At 38.4% G+C, this 16268-nt stretch overlaps 1 long non-coding RNA gene across 1 annotated transcript; it reads left to right on the forward strand.

The window, feature by feature from the left end:
- The first annotated feature begins 12179 nt into the window (after positions 1-12179).
- On the forward strand, positions 12180-14693 carry LOC306651658. Its single transcript, XR_013761174.1, has 2 exons — positions 12180-13991; positions 14039-14693. It is a non-coding gene; the product is annotated as an uncharacterized lncRNA (long non-coding RNA).
- Positions 14694-16268: the final 1575 nt, after the last annotated feature.

Below are 16268 nucleotides of genomic sequence, written 5' to 3' on the forward strand. Positions count from 1 at the left end.
GATGAATTTTATCTGAGTTTTTGTCTTATTTTGTTGAGGTTTATAATAATTGACTTTGATGTTGATATTTCTCTTGTGGTAGGAATTGGTCCATAGCATTCAATTGAGTTGCAGGAAGAAATAGAAGGAAGGAAAAAGGAAGGAAGGAAGTCAGGGAGGGAGGGAAGAGAATACATGGGAGAGAAAGAGAAGAGAAGGAAAGAGGGAGAAAAGAAGGAAAAAATGGAGTAGGAGAAGAGAAAGAGTGAATGGAAGAAAAAGAAAAGAAGTGAGGCAGAGAGGGAGAGAAGGAGGGACAGATGGCGGAAGGAAGACAGAGAAAAAGAGAGAGTCATACAAACAGGGGAGCGGGGATGATCCAGCTGTGGTGAAAGTCCTCAGATCACAACTCAGCTTTTAGCTTGAACTAATTAAGGAACATCTTTCCTCATGGCCACATGTAGCATCCTGACCACAATTGGAGAAGAGATGAGTTCTTTCTGTGGACCCTGGCTAAAGGCTAATACTCTGCCTGGTGCTCCTGTACAGTTTTCCTGCAAACCATTGCTTATCTCCTAATTCAGGCCTTTCTCTGTCCTGTGCATCAAAAAGCCTCAAGCTAAGCCTATGTCTTCTGTCCTGTTGAGCTCCTTCATGTATAAATATTCTATGAAAATAATGAAAAAAAAATTTAAATTATTATTATTATTATTATTATTTTTTTTGTATCAGGGATTGAACCCAGGGGTGCTTTAGCACTGAACCACACATTCCCAGTCCTTTTTATTTTTTTATTTTGAGATAGAGTCTCATTAAGTTGCTTAGTGCCTTGCTAAGTTGCTGAGATTGGCCTCAGAAACTTGTGATCCTCCTGCCTCAACCTCCCAAGTTGCTGGGATGAGAGGTGTTTGCTATCACACCCAGCTGTGAAATGGCAGAGAAAAGAGGAGATAGTAGAGAAAATAAACTCAGCCTAAACAAGTAAATTTTACCTTTTTTTTCTAGGCTCTTCCTTTTCCCCAAAAGATTATGTCTCAAACAAAATGTTTTACATCATTATAGAAACTACCATCTCCCATCCCACTCTTGGGTCTTGGGTGCAGTCTCTACAGGGCTTGTACCAGGTCCATCCCAGGCCTGCCCCGTGTGGTTCAGGCCTCCTGGACTTGCTAACATCTCTCTCCGTTATTGGGCTTTGTGAGTTCCTAGTGTTTCTATTGGTTTTGACTTCTTTTTAAATCTGTGTGGTTTACGCAACTGATATGTATTTGACAGATTATTTCCTTTACCAGTTAGAAATACAACTGTTTGAATCTTTTCACTTCAAATTGTATCTTGCCTGACTTTGAAACTAATAGTCGAGATTCATCCTACTGCATTTAAGGTACATCAAGTTTGTCAGACTTTAAAAAATATTTTCATCCTTCTGATGTCAATTTACATTTATGTTGTCAATAACTATGCCTGATATCACTTTTTTTTTCAAAAGTCTACCTTTCAATGGGAGAAGTTAACTTATTCAAAGTCCTTAAAATTACAGAGGCATTTGAGATAGTTTAGTTGTATATTCCATTTATAAAGATTTATTATTTATTATCTATATTTATCCACTAAAATGTGAGCTCCACCAGGGAATGTTTCTGTCATTTGGTCTCTGACTTGTCCTAGGCATCTAGACCAGGGACTGGCACACAGTGCTGTTCAATAAATTCATGCAAAGTGCATAATTGCTCTGGGAAATTGAACTATTGTAGCAGGCAGAATGAACCAACACAGCACCCAGCCAGGGGGATTCCTATTTGAAACCCCAATGTGGTCCATGACCTCCTTTCCCTCACCTGCCACCCTAATACTCATCAAATAGGCTGCTCACCTGTTCTCTGTCTCAGGCTTAGGGTACAGGGTACTGTTCACACTACAGCCTTCACTGTTGCTCACCTGAATAGGGGCCATCATGGCCATCTGGTCTCCAGCCCTCCACTGCACTGCAGTGCTCAGAAAGCTGACCTTTAGAAAAGGATTCAGGTGCATGTACCTGATTTGGTAGTACAGGGAATAGTGATAGGGATGTAACTGCAAAAATACTGGTAAATGGTGCCAATACATCAGAGGCATTCCATCTGAGGACCAGCTCACATCAGTACCCCAGCTCCCATCCATTACAGGGAGAGGGCTGCTCTCTGCTGGTGCTGGTGGATAAGTCCTAGCACTTTCAGATGACCAGCATTGGTCAGAGTGACCTTCCGCACTTGGGATGGGGGAAGTCTTCAGGTGCAAATGCAGACACTGGCAGGTGGAATTTGACATGAGCACAGCAAAATGTCAAAGGGATACTTTGACAATGGCAATTTAAAAAAATGTCAACTGAGCTAGGGGACAAGCTGGTCTCTCAGTCTGTTCAAAACAGGAAAAGTGGAGTGTTAAGCGCTATGTGTATTTTTAACAATGTCCTTTTCAATATTTTTATTAATGAATCATAGTTATACATAATATTAGAGTTCATTTTGACATAATCATACAAGCATGGAGTATAATTTGTTCCACTTCAGTTTCCAGTACTTTTTCTTTTCCTTCCTTCCTCCCCCCTCCTGTTCCCCTTCCTCTGCTCTACTGGTCTTCCTTCTATTTATTTATAATTTTTTTAAATTAGTGTTTTATAAATATACATAAAGGTGAAATTCACTGTGGTATATTCATATATGTACAACTTGGTAACAACGTCTTATGTTCAAATACTTATGTCCTCCACCCCTAAACACACACATACACATAACAGGGGTCGAACTCTCAAAAACTCTCTGCCATCCCCAGAAATATTGTGAACCTTGAGGGCCTTGCCTGATCTGACTGATTTCAGAGCAGATCCCACCAAATGCACCCCAGTGACCCCAGTGTAGTCATCCCCACTCTGCCTTAGAGAATGCTTGTGTGTAGTGGAGGAGAAGGGTGGGTATGTGCAAATTGCCCTGTGGTCATGTCTGACTATCAAAGGCTGCTTCTCAACTGGAATTTCTATACATGCTGATAGGAAATGACGCAATCTCTTTAAAAACAGGTGATTAGTTACTTAAACAATTAAATGCATCCTACCATGCAACACAACAATTCTTTTTCTTTTTCTTTCTTTCTTTTTTTTTTTTTTTTTGGTTCTGGGGAGAATTGAACCAAGGTCTCACTCATGCTAAGCATTCACTCTACCACTGAGTTACACACTCAGCCTCCTGAACCCAATGATTCAGCTCTTAGATAGTTATTTAACATGCATGAAACCATGTTTGTAGTCTTGACCTCAAATATTCACAGTAAATTTATTTATATAGACTGCCTGAAAATGGCCCAGATATCCATCAACAGGTAAGTAGACACTAATCAGAAAATATTTTATATATCATAAGCAATGTTAAGATAGACACAAAGGGACAGAATAAACCAGATACTATATAAATCAATTTCTATGAAATTCTATAAAAGGTAAAACAAGCCTATGCTAATAGAAGGTATATGTGTGGAAGGAGTTAGACTTGCCTGCAAAGGACCTTGAAGAAACTTTACAGGATGGAGGGTGACTGGGGGTTTGTTACACAGGTGTTTGCAATTGCAAAACTTATTAAACATAAATGTAAAATGGGAACATCTAATTGTATGTAAATTATTCCTCAATAAAGTTGATTTAGCAACGTTGTGAATAAAATAAAGGTTTACAAGGTGTTACCTGAATTTTTTCTGGAAGAGTAGAACATGATTGGGTTGGATATTATTATTTCAGAGGTCATAAGAAGTGGGTGAATCTATTGTGGGCCGGAGTTAGACTTGAACTATCTGTTTTTCCTTGTTCAAGTTCACTACTCAGCATTAATGATTGTGGAGATTCCATGTCCAATTCCCCTGCACCTCCTCCCAAAGCAAAACAGAAATCATGGAACCCTTTAATTTTGTTGCATTCTATCGAAATTATCAAATATATCATGAAGGGTCGCCCCTGTCTGCTCCATTGCCATTTTCTTTCCTCCATTCTGAGTATTAACTTTTTAAATGTGCCGTGTTGGATTCTTCTTTCATGCTTCTTCCATATTCTCTTCATAGAGACAGCCATAGTCAAGCCCTGCTCTTTGGCTCTAGGCCTGGTACCTTTAGGGAAACATGCTTCACTATGGAGACAACCTTTTTTTGTTATTAAGCTTTATAAGCAAAAACAACCTTGGAAAAGCTTCTGGCAGAGACTGTGGGTGCCAAGTTTGAAGTGGAACCAGTATCAGCAAAAAGTCATGACCTTTTCATTAAGAGATTTTTTTTTTCCATCGCACAAAGGAGACCAGATGCTGGTTCTATTTCTTGGATGCTTGCAAGGACTGGATTGGATGGTTAATGGGTTTGTGGCTGAAATTAAATGCTGTTCATTAACTTTAATTACATGTTGAATGGTCTTCATCATGAGTTATTTATTCTTTTTGAGTAAAGGAAAAGATGAATCATTTGGGCCTCATTATTTTAAAATTTGGAGTCATATTGAGCTGGAATCAACTGATGCATTAGCTTCACAAATGAGAAAACAAACCAAAATAATATTAATAAAAAATATTTATTGGGGAAATGAGGTTCATAAGAAGGTTTGGCTAAGCTGTGCAAAAAAGATATGCATTATAAAAGATTATTAGAGGAATACAAGAATATCAGTCAGGTTAGATATTTTATTCCACTCATGTCAACATAAGTTAAATAAACTTTTAATATTTACAATGCATATAACAAAGCTGCTTAACCTTTGCTTATTTTTCTCACCTGTCAAGAAGTTCTGAGGGGTAAAAGCTGGGGTTGCTGCCACTGCACTTGGTTGTCCTTTGCCTTTGTGATTGTCCACCACCAGCATGTGGTTTCCATCCTCCTATTCACTCATGGGGGCTGCAACTCCAGGCAGCATGCACAAGGCCCACCCACTGATCCAGTCTTTTTATTTTTCCTATTCTTTTTTGAAAAACAAATGAAATAAGATGTGCAGAAAAAAGTACTGATCTCAACTGGACAATTTGTTAAGTTTGAGCAACATATTCACTGCTATAATCATCACTCCAGGGAAGATGAAATTTTCATCACCACTAGCAAGCTTTCCAGCTTCCCCTCCAGACAATCCCACTCTACAGACAAGCTCCACTCCACTGCCCCTCTCCAAAGGTCTGTTTTACCTGTTTTAGAAGTGCTTATCAACAGAATTAGAATCAGAATTATTGGTTTAAGGCCTGTCATTTGGTTATTTCTTTTCTGCTTTATCCACTTTGTTTTTTCCTTCTGTCAATTTCTTCCAGCTTTCTTTTGAGTTAATCCAGCATTCATTTTTAAATTAATTAGACTTCATTTTTTGAAAAGTTTTAGGTCAATTGAAGAACTCAGCAGAAATTACAGAGATTTCCCATGTACACTTCCTCAAATCCTTCATGACAGTTTCCCTTGTTTAACATCTTACATTGGCGTGGCACCCTTGTTATAATGAAGAATCCAATACTGCTACATTATTGTTAATTAAAGCCATAGTTGACATTAGGGTTCCCTTTGGTGTTGAGCATTCTATGGGTTTTGACAAATTTGTAATGACAAATGATGTGTTTCACTACTACAGTATCAAACAGAATAGTTTCACTGTCCTAAAAATTCTTTTTTTTTTAAATTTATTTTTATTGTAAACAAAAGGGACACATGTTGTTCTCTGTTTGTACATGGAGTAAAGGCATATCATTTGTGTAAAAATTCTTTTGGCTCTTCTTAGCCATCCTCCCCTCCCTCTGGACCCCAGGCTACCATGATCTTTTCACTCACTCCATAGTTTGACTTTTCCAGAGTATCATATATTTGTTTTTAGCCTTTTCAGATTGGTTTCTTTCTCTTGGTAATATGCACTTAAGTTTCCTCTAAGTATTTTCAAGGCTTTGTAGTTTATTTCTTTTTAATCACTGAATAATATACTATTGCCCATGTTTCCATTCACCTACTGAAGGATATCACAGTTGCTTCCAAGATTTGGCATTTATGAATGAAATTTCTACATATTCTTAGGCAGATGTTTTGTGTGGACATAAGTTTTGAACTCATGGAGATAAATACCTAAGGGTGCAATTGTGGGATGAAATGGTATGTTAGTCAGCTTTTTACCACAGTGACTAAAATACCTGACAAGAACAAATTAGAAGGAAAAAAAGTTTATTTTGGTTTACAGTTTCAGAGGTTCAGTCCAAGGTTAGTTGACTTCATTGCTCTGGGCCTACAGTAAGGCAGAACCTCATGGTGGAAGGGTGTAGCAGAGGAAAACTACTCATCCCATGGCAACCAGGAAGCAGAGAGAGAGAGAGAGAGAGAGAGCATGAGAAACCAGGGACAAGATATAATCCCCAAGGGCACACCCTAGTGACCTACTTCCTGCAGTCACTCCCTATCTGCCTACAGTTACCAGTAGTCCATTCAAATTATTATTTCGCCAAATGGATTAATCCACTGATGAGGTTACATCTATCATCATCTAATTACTTCACTACTGAACATTCCTGCATTGCTTCACACATGAGCTCTTGAGGGGGTATCTTTTAGACCCACACCATAGCATATGGTAAAAGTATATTTAGCTTTATAAGGAACTACCAGACTGTCTTTCAAAGTATCTGTATCATTTTGCATACCTACCTGCAGTGAATGAGAGCTCTCATGGTTCCACATCCTCACCAGCATTTGGGGTCATCAGTGTTTTAAATTTTAGGCATTCCAATAGGTGTGTAGTGGTATCTCCTCGTTGCTTTAATTTGTAATTTCATAATGACATATGATGCTCATATAATTCTTTACCATCTGCCTATTCTCTTTGCTGAGGTGTCTTGTCTGTTAAGATCTTTGGCCCAGTCTTTAACTGGGTTGTTTGTTTTCATATTGTTGAGCTTTAGGAGTTCTTTGTGTATTTTGGACTCCAGTCCTTTATCAGATTGATATTTTGCAAATATTTTCTCCCAGTCAATGGCTTGTATTTTCATAAAACAGCTGTTTTTAATTGTAAGTGTATTTCACTCTTGACTTTTGATTCCTGTTTTGGGTGTCAGGAGTTCAGGGGAGCTACAGAAAGAGAGAGTTGAGCTCTTTAGGTGTTAGAGCAGCTGACTAAAGCAACAGTAAGTCAAGTGAAAATAACAGTGAAGTCTTTATTCACTTGCTGTGATGCTGCAGACAAGAGTCTGAACCCAGAGGAAATGCTGACTCCTCCTGTTTCTTTCCTCCATGAAACTGTAGTATACCAGTTGGGGTCAAGTTGGGGTTGCCTCAACTATTGAAGGAGCCCCAAATTAAAGACTCCAGCACACTATGGACTCAGAGGTTGGAAAGAGGGGTAAGGGGAAAGGGCACAGAGAGGACTGAGAGTGTCCTCCCACCCTTGCCTTGCAATAAGGAGGCCTTTACAGAGGGGTTTGAAGAAGAAATCTCTAACTCCATATAGATTTTATCCTCCATTTGAAAGGAGAACCTGAGACTTGAGTGCTTTACTATTATATAAGCAGAGCTAGGAATAACAATAATTGCTTAAGCACATTCTCTGGGCCTAGAATTGTGCTAAGTGTCTTTCTTCAAGATTTATTATGTACGTACCTGAATTACAGCTGAAGAAATTGGGGCTTAAATTTGTCAAAGATCATACAGCAAACTAGTGTCAGAAGTAAAATGTAAACTAAAGTCCATCTGGCTCCACAGGATCTTGCTCTAATTCAAAGCTTGCCACTCTCTAAATGTCAACGCAAGAATGACGTAAGGAAAAATACGATTACTTCTGCTTATTTTGCAATGTACAGCATGAATTGTGTCACTCAATGACATGACCATTCTTTACCCCAAATCGTAAGAATGGAAGGCAGAGAAAGTTGTAACCTTTTAAGAGTTTCATTTCACCGAGTGAAATTTGTTAAAAGTCACTTTAAAAACAGAGAAGTAGATACAGGACTAGGTCAGCGGTTTGGGAGAGGGTGAAAGGGTGCAAATATGAATGTGTGTGTGTGTGTGTGTGTGTGTGTGTGTGTGTGTGTGAGAGAGAGAGAGAGAGAGAGAGAGAGAGAGAGAGAGAGAGGCTGCAAAGTAAATCAGATTGAAATATATCAATGAATTTGTGTTTGTGTGTGTGTGTGTGTGTGTGTGTGTGTGTGTGGTGTGTGTGTTTCTGGGGATGGAACACAGAGCCTTGTGCATGCCAGGCCAGCACTCCATGGCTGATCTACATCACCAGGCCCATCTAGGGATTTTAAACTGCATGCCAGTGGCTAAATGGAATGCAATTTTATATTCAAGTCAGCTGATGAGAGTTCAACTCAAGGTCCACCTCCAGCAACCTGGTACCTGCCCCTGATTGACTGGAACTTCCCAGGCTGCATGTCTCTCTTTGCACATCCTACTACTCAGCTTCTGCTCTCTCAGCACCAGCTGTCCAGGCCACCTTGATCTCTGTGAGCCTTCCTTTCTATTAGTTTCTAAGACCTCAGCACCTTCCTCATCACTAAAAGGGCCCTACAACTTGGAAAATTGGTACTTGGGTACCAGAAAATGCAAGGGTTAGCAGCTCATAGACACTTTGGACGTTGTAACTCCCAAACCATTGAGAATCTTCTTCTAAACAGAAACAAATGACTCAACGGTTGTTCATTAATTTCCTGCAGAGTATAAATTATTGCAAAATGGTATAAGATGTGGTTGCAGCTTTCAGACAGCTTACAGATTTGTTAAAACAAGGCAGAAGTACAAGAGGAGCGGAAAAAAGAACAGAATTAATTTTTAAAACAATGCTGAAACTTGGGCTTGACTGTTAAGCTTGAGTTTTGAATAGGTAAGAGCAAGAACAAACTGATCTCAACAGAAACAATTACCCATTATAGCAAATTGAAGCTATTGTATATAGATTTTTGTGTCAAATAGCAATATTGTTGGCATAATGAATTTAACAAATTAATATCAAAAAAGAAACAGTTGTTCATTCAGACAGGTGAATGAGTTCAAGATATGTGCTGGTTGTTGTGTTAAGTCTGAGCATAAGTGAATAAAATAGACCTGACATCTGCCCTCTGGAGCTGACAGAGGGCTAAATAAAGAAAATAATTACAGATGGTTCCAGACTTAAAGGTGATTCTGCCTATAATTTTGGACTTTGCAATGATACAGAAGTGATACACTGTATTGAAGATTTAAAAAAAAATTATTATTTGTTCTTTTTAGTTATACATGACATAGCATGTATTTTGACATATTATACATATATGAAGTAAAACTTTCCATTCTTGTGGTTGAACATGATGTGGAGTTACGCTGGTAGTGTTCATATGTGAACTTTGGAAAGTTATATCTGATTCATTCTTGTCTTTCCCATTCCCATCTCCCTCCCTTCCCTTCATTCCCCTTTGTCCAATTCAACAAACTCCCTGCCCTCCCGCCTTATTGTGTGTTAGCATATACATATCAGAGAGGACATTCAGTCTTTGATCTTTTGGGATTGACTTATTTCACTTAGCATAATAATCTTCATTTACCAACAAATTCCATAATTTTATTCTTCTTTATGACTGAATAATATTCCATTGTGTATACCACATTTTATTTATCCATTCATCTGTTGAAGGGCACTGAGTTTGGTTCCATAGTTTGGCTATTGTGAATTGAACTGCTATAAACATTGATGTGGTCATATCACTAAAGTATGCTGATTTTATGTCCTTCTGGTGTATATCAAGGAGTGGGATAACTGGCTCAAATGGTTGCTCCATTCCAAGTTTTCTGAGGAATCATCATACTGCTTTCTAGAATGGTTGCACCAATCTGCAGTCCCACCAGCAAGGTATGAGTTGTTCTGAAGATTTTAATATTTGCCCAGCCTCTCTATACATGAAGTGATCCTTTTTAATAATACTGGGTTGTAGAAGTGAGACCCCTGTCACAAGGGGAAAGCACCCAAATTTTACACTTCATTGTACTATGTTGCTGGCACTTTTTGGATATTGTATTTCAGGTTTTCCTATCCTGCCATGTCTACAAAACATCTATTTGTGTGTATGTGCATGAGGTATTCAGTACTTTATTAGTAATGAAACTTTGTGTTAGATGACTTGCCCAACTCTGGGTTGACCTGAGAGTCGTCTTGAGCATGTCTAAGGTAAGCTCGGTTGAATTATGTTGTTGGCTAGGTTGGATTTTTTTTTGACTTACAATGTTTTCAGCTTATGATGGGTTTATTAGGAAATAACCCCATAATAAGTCAAGGAGACTCTCTAATGATCATTACAGATACGTGTGCACACATACACACATCTAAATGTGTGTGTATACACATACCTATCTATACATATATACACATGAATGTGTGTGTATGATTGCTTATAATAAATAATGAAATAAATACAGGGATAGGGACAATGAAGGGAAGGGACAAGGATGTAGAGATTGGGGTGAAGGAGTTGGTGGTTTGGATTTGGTGCTGGTGGATGAGAAGAAAAGTATGCAAAATATAAGATGAATAAGCATACTCGTGAACAGGAAGGGCAGGTAAATCATCCTGAGATGGGCAGAAATAGATAGGGAGGTGGACATCAGGAGTTCCAAAGTGGGAAGTGGCCATGCATGGATTATTAAGGGAAAGAATAGGTGGAGAGGGACTGTGGGCCATATTTAATTTAAAAGGGTTTGCAGAGCAAAGGAAATAAATCAGAGCATGAAGAAAGAGCCTACAGAAGGGGAGAAAAATTTTTCCAACTACTCTTCTGAGAGGGAAATACTATCTAGAATATATAAAGAACTAAACTTCATAATAACAACAAAAAACAAATAATGCAATCAACAAATGGGCAAATGACTTAAACAAATATTTCTCCAAAGAAGAAATACAAGTGACCAACAAATATATGAAAAATGTTCAACAGCTTTAGCAACAACAACAAAAACTACACAGATTTCATTTCACTCCAGTGAGAATGGCAATCAAGAATACACATAACAAGAACTTCTGTTAAGGATGTAGGGAAAAGGTACATTTACACATTGTTGGTGGGACTACAAATTAATACAACCACTTTGGAAAGTGGAGATTCATAAAAAGGCTAGGAATGGAGCCACCAGTTCTCCAACTTCTTGATATTTACCCAAAAGAGCTAAAATGAGCATATGATAGTGATACTTGCTTACCAATGTTTACAGCAGTGCAATTCACAATAGCCAAGTTATAGAACCAGTCAAGGTGCCCATCAACAGAAAAGGAAACAGATGAACAGATAAGGAAAATGTGCTGCATAGACACAATGGAGTTTTACTCACCATGAAGAAGAATGAAACTGGGGACTTTAGAACATCAGCTATGGCCCCCTTCTTCCTCCCAGGAGAAGTATGTATTATTACCTTTAAATAAAACCTGCTTAATATATTGCCTTGGCGTGCTTCTCTAGTTTTCAAACTTCAACATTAGAAGGAGCAGAACTCGTCACTGTTAAACAGCGGTATCAGATTTGGAGGTCCCCCAAGATTTACGCCGAGGTTATACAAGTTTTTAAAGCAGGGAATTTATCAAGCTGCTGTTCTCCAGATTAAACTTGTCTGTAATGAAGCACCCACCCCCAGATGACTTTACAACCTGCTCTTCCCCAACAAGACTTCTACCTTGGACTCCTTGATTGACCTGATTTTTAAAAGGGAACTCCAAACTGCTTGCCCGTCGCTGCCCGCTTCCAGCTTCAAAGCAGCCAGAATGGTCGGTACCCCCTTTTCCTTACAGCAGTAAGGAATTCCTAAGGCAAAAGGGGGGAATGAAGCCAGAATTAAGGACAGGTAGTTAGTGTAGAAATAGGGGATCGGGTCAAAACGAGGAAATGAAGCCATGAAGCCATCTGCCTCTGGAAGTTGGAGACTGCCCCTGGAAGAATGGAATGTCAAGGATCTCTGGAGCCCATTGATTACCAAATTTACCTGCCTTTATCAAGGACAGCAAGCAAGGAGCTGCTAATTAATGCTCCTGGGCCCTTACCTGCCTGAATCACCTGGACCCTCCCCCTGCCCATGACTTTTAACTTTATGCAAAATCAGGCCTAGTCATGTAGGCAGGAAGGAGAGATAAGGGGGGAGAGAAGTGGAGAACAAAAGAGACCTTAACCTATAAAAGATGTAGGGTGCAATCACTTCTGGGGACTTTAGAACATCAGCCATGGCCCCCTTCTTCCTCCCGGAGAAGTCTGTATTATTACCTTTAAATAAAACCTGCTTAATATGCTTGAAAAAAAAAAAAAGAATGACACTATGGCATTTTCTGGTATATGAATGGAACGGGAGAACATCAAGCCAAGTGAAATAAGTCAGATTTAGAAAGTTGAGGGTCAAATGTTTTCTTTCATAACTACATATGAGAACTAGAAAGAGGAAAAATGAAATAAAAATAGGTCTCAAGAAACTCTAATGGAAACCAACAGAGTAAAGGAAGGAGGTGGAGAGAGGGAAGAGGGAAGGGTATGGGAAGTACTGAGAAACAAAATCTATCAAATTATGTTGCGTTCATGTATGAACACACCACAATGAATCTCACTTTTATATATAATTGTAGTGCACTAATTAAAATAATAATCATAATAATAGAAAGGAAATAAATGCAGTGAAGCAAGTAGATCATAGGAATGGAGGAAGGAAGGGAAATAGAAGATATGGGGAATGAAATTGATCAAATTTTTATGTGCATGTGAATTTTTATATGGAATAATGAATTCATGTTTTAGTCAGCTATATCACTGCTGTGACTAAATGATCTGACCAGCACAATTCTAGAGGAGGAAAGGTTTATTTGAGGGCTCACAGTTTCAGAGGTTCTAGTTCATAGAAGGCTGGCTCCATTCCTCAGGGCTCAGGTGAGGCTGAACATCATGGTGGAAGAATGTGGCAGAGGGAAGCAGCTCACATCATCAGGAAGTAGAGAGAATCTCTACTCTGCAGATGCAAAATATATACCCCAAAGCCACTCCCCAATCCCAATGTCCTCCAGCCACACCTTATTGCTTCAATTAATCCCATCAGGGTTTAATTCACTGATTAGGTTAATCATTTCTCCCCTGAACCTTCCTGCATCATCTCACATGTGAACTTTTGGGGGACACATCATATTCAAACCATAACAATTCAGTTACTATGTTTAATTAAAATGCACCAGTAACATGTTCTCAGGAAAGAGTGATCATGCAGTTTAACTGGATGGAGGGTTCATGAGGCAGAAATCAGACAATTCCTTATCCCCCTTCTCAGTCTATTTGGACAGTTCCTCTTCCCAACTTCCTAATCACTTTTTTGACCAACTTTTTTCTTACTTTTAAAAACTTCATATAGACAGAATCTGGCAGAACACTCTCTTTGGTGTAAAGCTGTTTTCACTCAATGCACGCTTTTGAGATTCATCTGTGTTCACTCTTTAATTGCTGAGTAGAATTCAGTATTTTACTATTTGTGCATCCATTTTTCTATTGATAAAAACCTGCTGCTATGGTTAAGATCTGGTTCACCTTCCAAAGGTTCATGTGCTGGAAACTTGATCCCCAATGTAATAGTATTCAGAGGTGGTAGAATCTTTAAGAAATGCAATCCAGTGGGAGGTGATTAGGTCATGAGGGCATCACTCTTGGAAAGGGATCAATGCCCATCTCAAGGGAGTGAGTTGGGTCTTGGTTTGTTATAAAACAAGATTACCTTACATGTTTTGTTCTGTCCCATGCATGCCCTCACATATTCTTGCCAAGTGTCGCATGCCACAAGTCCCTCATCAGAAGCCATGTACCTGCTTGTGTCATGCTCTTCAATTGGCAGAATTGTTAGATAAATAAACCTCTTTTCTTTATAATTTATCCAGCCTCAAGTATTTTGTTATGGCAACATACAATCAACCAAGACACCTGGGTGTTTCTGTTTTGGGATAATGATGAGTACATTAGCTATGTCTATCTAAAATAACATGTCTATCTAAAATAACAATTCACAAGATTGTCTTAATGATTGTCCATGTCTATCTAAAATAACAATTCACAAGATTGTCTTAATGAAGGATTAATAGGACTCAGAGACAAATGCTTGCTGTGTATAAAAATACAACAATAGAACAAGCACATACTTCTTTTGATTTATTTCCTTTTGCTTAACTAATTTCAGGGGTGAACATATGGTTACATGCTAGATGTTAAGGTTGTAAGACCTGCAATTAAATCCTGGTTTTGCAGATGCCTGGTGACCTTAGCCAGGTTAACCTGCCTAAGTTTGGTTTCATCTTCTATAAAACAAAGATAATAAAAATAATTTGTATACTTGTTAGTTATGAGGATTCAGTGAGATGATATATGCAATGTACTCTATATGGCACCTGGCACAAAGCATGTAGTCAGAAAATGGAATGAATGAATAAAAACTGATACAGAACAAAGGTTCAATAAATGTTAAGTATAAATGTTGGCACAGGAAATATGGCAGGAATTCTAGAATGTTCCGTTAGAGACATCTACAAAATAATTGCTTGCATGTTTTATATTTTATAACTTATCCAAGAAAAGGGTTTCCATATGTTGCTGAAAATATGCTTTCTAAAATATGTCCAGTTGTTAGGCATATGGACTATTTTTTTTTATTGTCTTCAAAGGGAACTTTGTTATTTGCCTTGGAGTAAAACAGCATAGTAACATGATTTTGGCTAGCCTGGGTGTCACCAGTACTGGAAAAAAAAAAAAATGACATTGTAGACATTGCTAAAATGAAGAATCTGAGGAAGAATGAGCTCCAAGGTCACCACTGCCAATGAACTCCATGCACACACCCATTTTATCAGAAAGTTCAGTACTTAGATGCCCACACTGCTGATATAAAACTTTGAGGCTAACATAAATCCCTGTCTGGCTCAGGTTCATAGGCATTGTGCTACATATAGCACATTATTTTAAAGGGATGCAAATCTGGGTGGCAAAATCCTAAAAAAACACATTTCCTTTGAATAATATTTGATGCCGATACTTTTATTCCCAGAAGCCTTGCTAGGTGATACTTCTGATAACAGAAATTTTCTTTTCCTTCCATTAGATTTCTAAAGTAAATAAAATTCCTGCAAAAAAAATGAAGGATTGTTATTCCCTGTGGTGTTTTCCTGCTTCTAATCATTTCTTTTCACCATAAACATTGTGTTATATTTGGCAGTACTGCTTCCCTGCCCACTCTGAAATTGAAGGAGCCACTGACAACAGATTTTTACATATTCTGTTCCAAATTATAAGAGAGTTTAAGATGTGTGCTTTCATGGAAGATGATGTTTCCATCTTTTCAATGGTGGTTTGGCTGGAAGAGGTGGCTCTCTTACAAGGACACTAATTGCTAGGGGGATGAAACTGAAAGTGACCAATTAAAAAACTCCCAATCACTGTGTGGGCCATGAACAGCTGGGATCAGACCACCCATCTTGATGTGTCCAAGGGGTTGCTCTGTGATTTGTAGAGGAAGGATACTGTAAACTAACTTTGACAGGGTCAATGCACACGCATGCATGCATGCATGCACACACACATTTTTTTTCTGTTTTTCCTTCTACCTCATTCTACTCATTAGGGGGGGAAAATACTGTGAGGTTGTCTAAGAAAGGTGATTCTTTCAAAGAACTTTTCTTCATCACCAATCAACTCAAGAGAATCAGAGTTCTTATAGCTCTTCCTGCTAAATCCAGGTGATTTTTTTAGATTACAGAGAATAACAGATGTTCTGCCATGGTGAGAGGGATACCAGAAATACAACTGGCCCAGATATTCACTGATAAAGAAGAACTATTATATCATCAATGCCATCTACCCCAGCAATCGGAAGACAGTATTAAGAGTTTTAAGTTTGAGCTTCAAGGAATTTCTGGAAATTCAGAAATGGAGCTTTTAAGTGGAAATAGTAGATTTGGTTCAGAAAGAGATGATGATAGTTTTAATGTGCTTCATTTGCAATTTTGCAAAATGGAATCCAAACTCTTCATGTGTTAATGTGTTACACCAGAAATTTAGGGCAATTCTGTCATTTGAGCACAAAGGATTTTTGCCTTGATTTTGTTTTTAATTTTTTTTTTTTTTTTTTTTTTTTTTTTGTCTTTTTGCCCCAGGGTCTTCATCTAGTGGGCTCAAAGCAATCACATAGTTCTGAATGATGGGAACAGGTAGGCAGACAAATCATAGGAAGAGAAGACATAAGGGGAATAAAGGGGAGAGAGGGATTTGAAGTTGCTACGGAAGTTACTGGTTTTGAAGAAGGAATAGGACTCT

Source organism: Sciurus vulgaris (genome assembly GCF_902686455.1).
Source record: "Sciurus vulgaris genome assembly, chromosome: 2".
NCBI classification, from domain to species: domain Eukaryota; kingdom Metazoa; phylum Chordata; class Mammalia; order Rodentia; family Sciuridae; genus Sciurus; species Sciurus vulgaris.